This window comes from Pecten maximus, chromosome 13 (genome assembly GCF_902652985.1).
Source record: "Pecten maximus chromosome 13, xPecMax1.1, whole genome shotgun sequence".
In the NCBI taxonomy this organism is placed as follows: Eukaryota; Metazoa; Mollusca; class Bivalvia; order Pectinida; family Pectinidae; genus Pecten; species Pecten maximus.
In genome coordinates, this window is record NC_047027.1 from 21,108,903 (window position 1) to 21,121,988 (window position 13,086).

The window sequence follows — 13,086 nt, forward strand, 5'->3', positions numbered from 1 at the left end:
TAGCGTCTGTTGAATTGTGTTTTAATTCCTAACACTTTTCATTTTATCTTAATGTAAATCTCAAAACAAGGCCCATTACTGTCCCTGTTACCTGAGGGGATAAAAACAGGAAAATTAGTCAAACGTTAGAATTAAATTGTTAAAAGATATATATCAATTGACCTTATCAGTGTGGATGAATGATGGCTGTTTAAATACAGGAAGAAATTCAACAGTTTTGACAATCAACCGTGGCTCAGGACATTCCGGAGGACTTTTACCTGTCATGATGATTTTCAGTAACAACTAGAAATGTACTTGCTCCTTTGTCATCGTATAAACCTTGTCTGTTATGTAATCAAAGTTGTAAATCTAATGAAAAATATACATAAATAATAAAACGACCTCAGCACCACCACATAAACACTGATCAACTCTACTGCTGCCCAACTTTCCCGTCACCCTCTATTATAAATTAGCCCTCCACATCTGGGTTGCGAGTTCGAAACCTACGTGGGGCAGTTGCCAGGTACTTGACCGTAAGCCGGTGGTTTTTCTCCAGGTACTCCGGTTTCCTGTTAATAGGACGTTAAATAAATAAACCAAACCAAACTAAACTAAACCAAATTATAAATAAATTTTATTTTCCATGAAGCAGAAGACTCTTGCCCTTCCGAAACATCTGGTCGTATCAACCTGTACATTCTGAAATGCTCTATTCAAATATATATTTTCGTTCTTGTTTGCTCTCGTTTGAAAGCTTGTGAGTTAAAATTACGGTTGCGTTGGAAGATTTAACGACAAAGATGGTGTATAAAATCTCTCTTGCACAGAAAATCCAGTTTACCCTTGAGGTTTAGCAATTCTAAAAGGTCACAACCTTATTTCTCAAAAATCTGTCGCATCCAAACATATTACAACTTGACATGTGTTTTAAAACTTTAAGAGTCAAATATGATTTTTCTGGAGTCAAAACGTACTGTCAAGGGTCTACTGGATGCTTTGACTGTAGTTTGAAATGTTTTGCAGCGACAGTGGTCAATTGCGTCCATATATTAATGTCTCCTTCTTTCATTTTTTTCAGAAGTATGATTCAAACCTCTACATCTTAATGGAGCCACTGTTAATTCACTAACCATGGATATATTAGAAGGATCCCGATAGTGAAATCGTTGACCAATTAACTCTTTTGCCAGATATTTGTCTGTTTAGAACACAACTCGGTCAATATTTATGTTGACCAATAAATGATTATTAGCTAGCGTTTTCTACCTGTTGACAAATCAAGTACACACACAACGTTTTCTACCTGTTGACAAATCAAGTACACACACAACGTTTTCTACCTGTTGACAAATCAAATACACACACAACGTTTTCTACCTGTTGACAAATCAAATACACACACAACGTTTTCTACCTGTTGACAAATCAAATACACACACAACGTTTTCTACCTGTTGACAAATCAAGTACACACACGTTTTCTACCTGTTGACAAATCAAGTACACACACAACGTTTTCTACCTGTTGACAAATCAGTTCAGTTCATTTTATTCAGTAGGCCTTTCGGCCCATAGGTGAAAATGAAAACATGTGATAACATATCAATTAATAAATTATACATGTAAAAAGGAGAGTGACCAACATAATATCATATTATGGTGCAATGACATGTAATTTCATAAATTCATTTTACATTTTACATGAAACGATAATTCGAAAAGAAAAAAATACATGTATCTTTCAAAATGGTTTATACTTAGAAAACATATCATGATTATCAAGATATAGAGGATAATAACCAAGACAATATCTATATACATTTGTCTATATGATCAATACAGTTTTCAATTACGCCTTTTGGATGCGAGGTAAAGATATTTACCTAAATTGGACAATTCTCTTACATTATGGGCACTTAGAAGTTGCGTTAATTTGAAAACAGATGGTCTTTTATGATAATATTGTTTGATAAATCTTAACCTTGAATCATTATAATAAGGGCATATCAAAATGAAATGGAATTCATCCTCTACATCTCTTAAATTACATTTATTACATATTCTGTTTCTACGTATAATACCATGATGTCTACCGAATTCAATATTCAGTTTGTGACATGACAGCCTGAATTTTGTAATCATATGTTTATATTTATCTTCAATAGGTTTACGTAAATAAAACTGGACACAGAAATGATCTATCAAATGTTGATATAATAAACCTTTTGGTGAAACAGGTATCTTTGCTAGAATGTTTTGTGCGGTAATGTCGATTAATCTGTCTTTTTATTTGAAAAGCATAGTTGATCGGAATGAAAGCATCGAACATGTAATCAAGCCCTACTATTGCTAATTCAGTCTTGATATTACTTATCCACTCATCATTTTCTTTCACACGTTCACCATAACAAGTTTTCACAATTAGGTTAACCGTTTCCCTCTTAGTTTCCTAACAACCAACATAGGAAAACGACCCAATTCACAATATACTAGGGCATTACTTGTAGATTTTCGAACCTTCAGTATTTTCTTACAAAAGTTTAAGTGTACTCTTTCTACATCAGGTGCTTTATGCTGTCCCCATATTTCGGCTGCATGACATAATATACTACTTACATGTGAATCAAAAACTGCGCAGTACGTTTCTATGTTTAGGCAATGATTTTTAAAGGCAGATGCTAACGAAAATAATGCCTTCCTATCCTTTTCTGCTAGATGTTTCTGTGTTTTTGTAAATTCCCCATTGTAATTAAAAAGCATACCTAGATATTTGAAGCTATTAACAATTTCTACATCCAGATCATTATATCTCCACGATTCATTAAATCAAATCACACACAGCGTTTTTCTACCTGTTGACAAATTAACTACATTGTCTATTACTTGTGCATTACATGTCTGTCAAACGCTTAAAGCTTATACCAAAAGCGAAGAACATTCTCAACCTTAAAATACAATATCCCAACCACCCTAGGATTAATAAAAATTCATGAAAGAAATTCACAGACTAAAATTGACCTAAACATATTTCTTATTCAAAAGTAGATTGATAAAATCATAAGCCTATAATTTATCAAGATAAAATGTTGTCTTTTCCAAGTACACGACTCTCTGTTCTTAACAATCAACGTTATAATTAAAAGACTTTGATATTTGTGTGTAAATATTCTAATTTTGAATGACAATGATGAGAATAAAAGTCCAAGACGACCTCATTTAAAATACTTTTAAGGGTAGTTAAAGGTGAACAACAATGGCCAGAGAACACTGAAAGTAGAAGAGGATAATCGTCAATTAAATCCTACAAACAAATGTGTTAAATAACGATAAAAAGATAAAACGTGATCACTTTACACATTGCAGATCTAAAATGGGAAAACCTTTAAGTTTAAACTGTAGGATTAGATAACAGTTTGATTATGAAGGATAATTACTGTAAATATGTGGGATGCCATGTTTACCAAAGCAAGAATGATTAAACAATGGGACTGAAAATGGTGTTTATATCCAGCGTGACTGATAATTAGAGAAACCTAACGCTGTCGTAATTATACTATAAGAGAAGAAAATATTCCCTTATCTTCAATAGACATTCTGTTTGTTTTGAGTGGGGTAAACAAAGTACCATAATTGTTACAGGTGTAAATAGTGATGGTTAGGTATGATAATGGTGTATTATAGTCGACAATTTAACGACAATGATTCAAATGATTACGTCGACGCCACGTTGTCAATGTGTTTAATAGCTCAGTATTTGTTTTAATTTACCGATATAATCCTCTAAAGACTCGCAATACAGAAAACAATACGGCGTAGTGCATTGTCTCCTCATCCGGATATTTGACATTTACTTCCTCAGTCGTTCCTTTGATTTGGTATAAACGCTTTCGTCCTTTTAGGATTCACTAACGAGTCCTAGAGATATCAAACAACTGCACGATGTCACTGAGGAGTCCTAGAAAGATCAGACATGAGTATAATGTCACTGGCGAGCTCTAGAAAGGTCAAACATCTGTATGATGTCACTGACATCGCTGAGAAGCCCTAGAAAGATCAAACATCTGCATTATGTCACTGACGAGCCCTAGAAAGATCAAACATCAGTATGGTGTCACTGGCGAGCCCAAGAAAGATCAGACATGAGTATGATGTCACTGACATCGCTGAGAAGCCCTAGAAAGATCAAACATATGCATTATGTCACTGACGAGCCCTAGAAAGATCAAACATATATATGGTGTCACTGAGGAGCCGATGAAAGATCAGACATCTGTATGATGTCACCGACATCGCTGAGGAGCCCTAGAAAGATCAAACATCTGCATTATGTCACTGATGAGGCCTAGAAAGATCAAACATCTGTATGATGTCACTGACGAGCCCTCGAAAGATCAGACATCTGTATGATTTCACTGGCATCGCTAACGAGTCCTGGAAGGACGAAACAGCTGTTTGATGTCCCTAAAATCACTGACGAGTCCTAAAGCACGAAACAGTTGTATGATGTCCCTAGCATGACGTAAGAGCCATGGAAAGATCAAATATCTGGATGATGTCACGACATCGCTGTAATGAGTCCTAGGAGGACGACTCAGTTGTACGGTGTCCCTGACATCACTGACGAGCCCTAGAAGGACGACTCAGTTGTATGGTGTCCCTGACATCACTGACGAGCCCTAGAAGGACGAAACAGCTGTATGATGTCCCTAACATCACTGACTTTTGCCCCACTGTGTCTAACACTAGTATTGAATGGTTCTGCATTATAAGTAATATGTTTTGTGTCTTTCGTAAAATCATTAGTAACGTCCGTGATGATAGGGTCAGGTCAGAAGTGTTAATATATAGAGAGTGAACAAACCTAACATACAATTACACGAAATAAGTTGATCAACTTCTCCTAATTACTATACTTAGCCTGGATGGAAGCGATTTTAGGTTAAAGTCCTAGTTCAAATGGTTACAATTTTGACCATTTTGACTCATAATGGGAAGGATGGCATATGAAGTCCTTTAAATATAACCTATTTCTATCTATATAATCATGGTATAGCAATACAATGTTTAGTTGCTTTATGTGGCGGTAACAATGAAACCGAGACTAAAACAGTAGTATGTATCTAGCAGTAAAAGGCCTAATGGGTCTGTATTACTGAATTCTGGAACAATGCCGCTCTTGTAGGGACAGATTTGCCACAGCAAATTGAAACAAGAGGCCCATGGGGCCTGCATCGCTCACCTGGTTGGATTAGGCCAAATGTCAAAATAATGTTCATATTCGATTTGTTTTATTTGTAAATCTCTAACAATGCTATATATGGTCATAGTTTGGTAATCCGAACTGCTTTAAAGATTAATGAAGTCCAGACTCTCTAAGGTCTGAAAGACCTCAAGAATTGCTTTTAGAACATGCATTCAACACTTTATGACTAGTAGCGATTCAAAGGAATTACCTCTATTTCACCTATTGGGCCCCGCCCCTTTGGCCCCTCGGGGGTCAGAGTCACCATTTATGCAAAATCTATTCCCCTTCCCCCAAGGATGTTTCTGACCAAATTGGGTTCAAATCCATTCATAACTTTATGACAAGTAGCAATTTAAAGGAATTACCTCTATTTCCCCTATTGGGCCCTGCCCTTTTGGCCCCTCGGGGGTCAGAGTCACCATTTATGCAAAATCTCTTCCCCTTCCCCCAAGGATGTTTCTGACCTAATTGGTTTCAAATCCATTCATAGCTTTATGACTAGTAGCGATTTAAAGGAATTACCTCTATTTCCCCTATCGTGCCCGCCCCTTTGGCCCCTTTGGAGTCAGAGTCACCATTTATGCAAAATCTGTTCCCCGTCCCCTAAGGATGTTTCTGACCAACTTGGGTTCAAATCCATTCAAATCTTTATGACTAGTAGCGATTTAAAGGAATTACCTCTATTTCCCCTATTGGGCCCCGCCCCTTTTCCCCCCTCCGTGGTCAGAGCCACCATTTATGCAAAATCTGTTCCCCTTTCCCCAAGGATGTTTTTGACCAAATTGGGTTTAAATCCATTCATAACTTTATGACTAGTAGCGATTCAAAGGAATTACATCTATTTCACCTATTGGGCCCCGCCCCTTTGGCCCCTTTGGAGTCAGAGTCACCATTTATGCAAAATCTGTTCCCCTTCTGCCAAGGATGTTTCCGACCTAATTGGGTTGAAATCCATTCAAAACTTTATGACAAGTAGCGATTTAAAGGAATTACCTCTATTTCCCCTATTTGGCCCCGCCCTTTTGACCCCTTTGGGGTCAGAACCACCATTTATGCAAAATCTGTTCCCCTTCCCCCAAGGATGTTTCTGACCAAATTTGGTTCAAATCCATTCATAACTTTATGACAAGTAGCGATTCAAAGGAATTACATCTATTTCCTCTATTGGGCCCCGCCCCTTTGGCCCCTCGCGTGTCAGAATCACCATTTATGCAAAATCTGTTCCCCTTCCCCCAAGAATGTTCCTGACCAAATTGGGTTCAAATCCATTCATAACTTTATGACAAATAGCGATTTAAAGGAATTACCTCTATTTCTCCTATTGGGCCCCGTCCTTTTGGCCCCTCGGGGGTCAGAGTCACCATTTATGCAAAATCTGTTCCCCTTCTGCCAAGGGTGCTTCTGACCAAATTTGGTTCAAATCCATTCAGAACTTTATGACAAGTAGCGATTTAAAGGAATTACCTCTATTTCCCCTATTGGTCCCCGCCCCTTTGGCCCCTCGGGGGTCAGAGTCACCATTTATGCAAAATCTCTTCCCCTTTTCCCAAGGATGCTTCTGACCAAATTTGGTTCAAATCCATTCATAACTTTATGACAAGTAGCGATTTAAAGGAATTACCTCTATTTCCCCTATTGGTCCCCGCCCCTTTGGTCCCTCGGGGGTCAGAGTCACCATTTATGCAAAATCTGTTCCCCTCCCCCCAAGGATGTTCGTGACCAAATTTGGTTCAAATCCATTCATAACTTTATGACAAGTAGCGATTCAAAGGAATTACATCTATTTCCTCTATAGGGCCCCGCCCCTTTGGCCCCTCGCGTGTCAGAGTCACCATTTATGCAAAATCTGTTCCCCTTCCCCCAAGAATGTTCCTGACCAAATTTGGTTCAAATCCATTCATAACTTTATGACAAGTAGCGATTTAAAGGAATTACCTCTATTTCCCCTATTGGGCCTCGCCCTTTTGGCTCCTCGGGGGTCAGAGTCACCATTTATGCAAAATCTGTTCCCCTTCCCCCAAGGATGTTCCTGACCAAATTTGGTTCAAATCCATTCATAACTTTATGACAAGTAGCGATTTAAAGGAATTACCTCTATTTCCCCTATTGGGCCGTCCTTTTGGCCCCTCGGGGGTCAGAGTCACCATTTATGCAAAATCTGTTCCCCTTCTGCCAAGGATGTTTCTGACCAAATTTGGTAAAAATCCAATAAGAACTTTTTGACTAGTAGCGATTTGAAGCAAATGTTGACGGACGGACGACGGACGCCGCGCCATGACATAAGCTCACCGGACCTTCGGTCCAGGTGAGCTAATAACCAAGTATATAAAAGAATATCCACAGTAAATAAAAGCGGTACAAAGAGGTCTCGTGTCAGAAGTGTCTAAAGCAGAACAAACTACGTATCTTTACAATGTATACGAGTTTTAATGTTTTTGACAGGACAATTGTGCCAAAATATCTTATAACCATGCTTTACACCACTCAATTAACCCAGACATTTCTGACGTCAGACAGATCAGAAGTAAAGTCTTTTCACGGGCTAAGGGAAACAACTCCCGTTCACCTCTGCTGTCTATAACCACTATAAATGTCACAGCAATGTCATTCTGTGTAATCTACAGATTTGGACTCCATGCAAATATAATATCTATGGGGTTTCCTTCTGGTCTAGAAATGTCTGATTAAGAAAAGTATTCAGCAAATTATATAAATTGTTCTTTAATTATTTAATGTGTATAAAAAAGACTTGCCTGCACTCTATCCAGTCATTTCTGAGTCTTATCTCAAATCCTCCTAAACAGTGTCATAAATCCGGGTCTAGTAACTTTTACAATAGTTAAGTACAATTGTATATCTGCTATTGAGTTTTATATTGTACTGAAAATAATAATTTGGTTTGAAAGTGATAGAACATTGCATTGAATGTGACAGAAGTCCTTTCATTACTGATGCCCAAGAAGGCCCACTTACTGTTCAAGAATGTGCTAGACCATCTATATCACACATGCGTTTACCCATCATCACCATCAGATTGTTTGAGAAATACTGGAGGGATTTTTCTCAAATTCTATATGTAGGTTTCCTTGGTCCCTAGCTATAAAGGTGTACACACAATTTAGATTGTGATCGGCAAAAAATGGCTGATTTCATTGGAGAGTTTTATCTGTTATTAAATTATGAAGAGAAAAAATCACCGAACCATTAAAAATCATTCAGTGGTGGTCGTCATCCCTCTGGGATTTTTTTCTTTTTCTTTTTATTCACAACATATCTGGATGCAACAACAAGTGCAATCAATGATTGCGAAAGCTCACCGGCGGCAGCAATCACACTTAACAGTCATTTTTATGTATGTATAAGCATGTCATTTTGAAATTGTATGTCACATAATATCGCTCCTAGACCTCTAATGGATGTATAAACCAAATAAGAAGGGTGTGGACTTACAAGCTTTTCAAAACTAACCCCCAAAATCTTTAAAGTGAGTTTTTGTGTCAAAAAAAGGTAAGTCCACTAAATGGTAAAATGCCAAAATGCCAATTTTTTCTGCATGATTTGCCACAGCATCACTCCCGGATCTCTAATGAATGTATAAACCAAATTAGAAGGGTGACAGGTGTATACTTTTGGACTTACCCCCAAAATGCAAAATGGTAAAATGCGAAAAAATCACAATTTTTTTTCTGCATGATTTTGCCATAACATCACTCCTAGACCTCTAATGAATGTATAAACCAATTTAAAAGGGCATGGGGTGTATACTTTTGGACTTACAATCTTTCAAAAAACTTACTCCAAAAACTTTAAAGTGGGTTTTGGTGCCAAAAAAGTTAAGTCCACAAAATGGTAAAATGCGAAAAAATCACATTTTTTTCTGCATAATTTTGCCATAACATCACTCCTAGACTTCTAATGAATGTATAAACCAATTTAAAAGGGCATGAGGTGTACACTTTTGGACTTACAAGCTTTCCAAAAACTTTAAAGTTTTTGGGTGGGACACTAACACTGACGCGGACGCCGGGGTGACAGCATTAGCTCCCGGTTACGAGTAACCGGTGAGCTAAAAACATCTGTTTACATATTTGTTTGTTCATGGAGACAAACACACGTTACTTATGAAAAACAAGAGGCACATTGGACCTGTAACGTTCACCTGGTTTTAATGCAAGTGGATTCACAGCTACCTCCTGGCCAGGTAAGCTTAAAATAACGACATAAAACTCTTTACTTCTTGAAAAATATTTTATAAAAACTTCAATAAGAATGAACATTTTGACACATCTACTGGTATCATCAATCTATATAAAATCTTTTATAATTTTTCGTTTCATATTATCTTTCAGAACTCTCAGTCTTCATTATAAGTACAAGTAAGTACATGTATTAAAGTCAATCACATAAAAATGAATATGAAATCAGAAGAGTAATGGCATAACTAATACCTGATTATTCAATTATATGTATTTCAATGATCCTATTTCAATGAAATCACAAAATTTTAATATCAACTGCATATTGCATCACACAACATATTGTTCAAAAACTCTGTTCAACAAGAGTATATGAACCCTAAACTCCCAAACATACAGTGATGGGAGGTTGATTTAGTAGTCCAACCCAACAGGAGCGAAAAATTCCTTAACCTGTTGCTCGGAGCCACGGAGACATATGCATTACTGAAATTCACCTTCAGGATACAAATATTGTTTATTCGATTTGAAATATTTCAAAAGCTGTGAAGTCAAAGGTAGCCAAGGCAAACAGTTCTGCTTTAAAAGTGATAATTTGAAGTCAAAGGTAGCCAAGGCAAAAGTTCTGCTTTAAAAGTGATAATTTGAAATTGAAGATAGTCAGCTGCAGTAAAAAGTTATGCTTTAAAGGTGATAATTTATAATTATCCGATTAGATTGCTGTTATAAAGGGCTACTTCCGTAATACAGATATCGCTCCCTGGGAATGGTAGGTGCTGTAGAAAATGTGGCTATAATATGATGCCGTTTCGATTATATCCCTCCTCTCTGTGGTCCCTGTTTGCCAAACCAGGGGCTTGTTCGTTTATGCGGACAAACTGGTTAGTCAGTTTTTAAATGTAATATTTCAAACATATATCTTGACGGACCTGTAAATGTTAATACAGGCCTTGGAAGTGTTTGTCAAGGCTCGTCTGAAAAAAATATAAAATCACCAGGTCCGTCTTTATTTCATAAATGAATACCAGTCCAACTGGTCCAACCTTTTGGACCACAAAATAAAGAAAACGGCCCTGGAGTCCTCTTGTCAGGTAGACACTTAACTGGAGAATCATTGAAAAATGATATAACTCCGTGTATAAAAAGTTTACATGAGATTCCGGAGCGCAGAAATGAAGACTACAAAGAACAGGATTTTTGTACACTGAAATTTCCTCCATAGAACATCCAAATTTTCAAATTCACTACACATATAAAACATCACCTTAAACAGATGTATTTTTTTTTATTTAACACGATCTGCCTCTATCTAGCAGGATAGGAATATTTAGTACAGCACTCACAAATACAGAGACTGGGACTCTGTATCAAACAAAATTGCATATATTCTTCATAAACAGATTCAACCACAATTTTTCTTGAAAATCTTTCAATATCAGAAATAAAATCTGAAACAATTCACCGTACTGTAAAACATCTCCAGTGCTTTATTGACATAAAGCTGTTCCTCCTGGACTTTTATGACTTAACATCATCAGAAAATATGTCGGTCCATTTATTGTCCAGTGTCTGACCAACACAGGGTGTGTCACATGACCACTGTGTGGCTCAATCCCATGGTTTCCGTGGCTGGTTCCATTCCGAGACAGGCTCCGTACGTTATACAGTCCCAAGGAGTTGAGAAATCCTCCAAGCGCAGCCCATCATTTAGAGCCGAGAGATACAGCACCAAGACTCTGCTGCATAGCTGAGGATGAAAAAGGAACAAAATAGTCTTAATTTCATAATACTTCAAAAATGTCAAATTATCCTCTCAATAAATATTAAAATATGGTCAGGAATATTCCAGTAAGATATATATCCTACCTGAAGATTAAAAAAAAAGGGAAATTGATGCATGGTTTAGTTTCAGGAGAAATGTGACTTATCATGATACAATACCCTTTACATATATCCCTTCTGTAGCTGTTTGACAAACCTGGATTCCTCTCAATCAGCAGACATTTTACTGGAACAGCCCTCAAACCTGCCATATTGACATTTACATATATTTACAGAAAATATTTGCTCCCCTCTCCCTTTTTTTGCAATTCTTTCGTATCTCAGAATGTTTTATTTTTAGACTACAAAGGGAAGTTAACAACGGACAAAGCCCATACTATCCCTTTCCTTTTCATTACTTTGGAGGATTTACGACCATAATCTTACCAATCATTCCTGGTGGTGCGTAGCCTCGACCCTTTGGTACGTTGTTTAGTGTATGACCAAGGATACCTCGTCCTTGTCTACGCATCATATCTGTGGGAGATATATAAAAATATATTATTGTAGAAATAACTTAAAATCTGAAAAGCTACTAAACATTTATTTTTGTAAAGTATTTTGCATAATTTTATCAAGAATTAACTCCCTTGAATTGAAATCAAATTGTCATCAAATAGTTTAGAATGAAGTTGACATTGCACAGACAGACATACTAATTTTTTTAACAAGGCTGGCGAAGTTTTCTTTAATAGATTATTTAATTATTGTTTTCCTCTATTCTATGATCAATCTTGGTTGGAGCTTATAGTAAAAATATCAAGAGTTACCAAGATCTACAGAACACCATAACATATATTGACCACATTTTTGGTAATTGCTTTAGAAGATCAGATTCAACAACCAATAATAGATCCTTGAGGTGTGGGAAATTCTGATGATAGATATAAATTCTATACACACTCTAAAAATTACGTCCATGATAGGAAAAGCAACAAGGCATTGCTGATAATTCTTACAAGAATCCCGACCTCAATTTAGAATATATCAAGTATATGAAGATTTATAAGAATAAGGCAAAGGATTATTAATGTGGTAGAGCACGGATGTTAATTTGTTTTTTTAATATTTCAACTGTAACCTGTTTTCATCCAGAATGCTTTTCATGTAAACTCATACAAATAGTAATGATTGAAAAAAGGTGTATTAATAAAATTATTTGGAGGTGGAAGAGGGAGCATGTCTGAATTCTATAGTAACACTGACTTCCATTCTGATCCCAGATGATTGATATGCTAACCCGTAGAAGAAGAAATGGTTGGAAAACAAGTATGATTTAAAAATAATTTCCAGAATCAGATTAGAAGTGAAGTCAGTAGAGTGAGGATGTTGTTGGGAGTTAAGATCTAGTGTATTGGTAGAATGTATATTTTCATCACAATATGTATGTAACTTACCGACTATGCCGTCTCCGAATCCCCCACCATTAGAAACGGGAGGATGACAGCCAGCTGCCTGGTACTGAGGTGCTGGTGACGCTTCTGGTGGTGATGTAATGGCAGAAAAGCCTGGTGGTGGACCCTGAGTGGGAGAGGCTTGGGGCTTCTTGTTTATGGCACCGACACCAGATGATCCATTCTGTACAAATTTAAATCAAATCATTTATTCTTTCACCAAAACAGATTTTCAAATTGGTTATTCACTACTTCTACAACACTTTTACATGTGCTAATAGAAAAAGGGAAAGATTTGCTGATAAACACTAATTACATTACACCCTCTAGACAAATCTAATTGAAAGCATGGAAGTGTTGTACCCTGCCCTGGTTTCAATATTCTTTAACTTGCGGAAATTCCTCAACTTAAAATTGTCTATAGGAAAGCATCACTGGATATCAA

General features: G+C 36.8%; 1 long non-coding RNA gene across 1 annotated transcript; it reads left to right on the forward strand.

Annotated features, from left to right (window-relative positions):
* Window positions 1–9,436: 9,436 nt before the first annotated feature.
* On the forward strand, window positions 9,437–10,548 carry LOC117340201. The gene is made up of 2 exons (XR_004535397.1): window positions 9,437–10,033; window positions 10,117–10,548. It is a non-coding gene; the product is annotated as an uncharacterized LOC117340201 (long non-coding RNA).
* The last annotated feature ends 2,538 nt before the right edge of the window (window positions 10,549–13,086 follow it).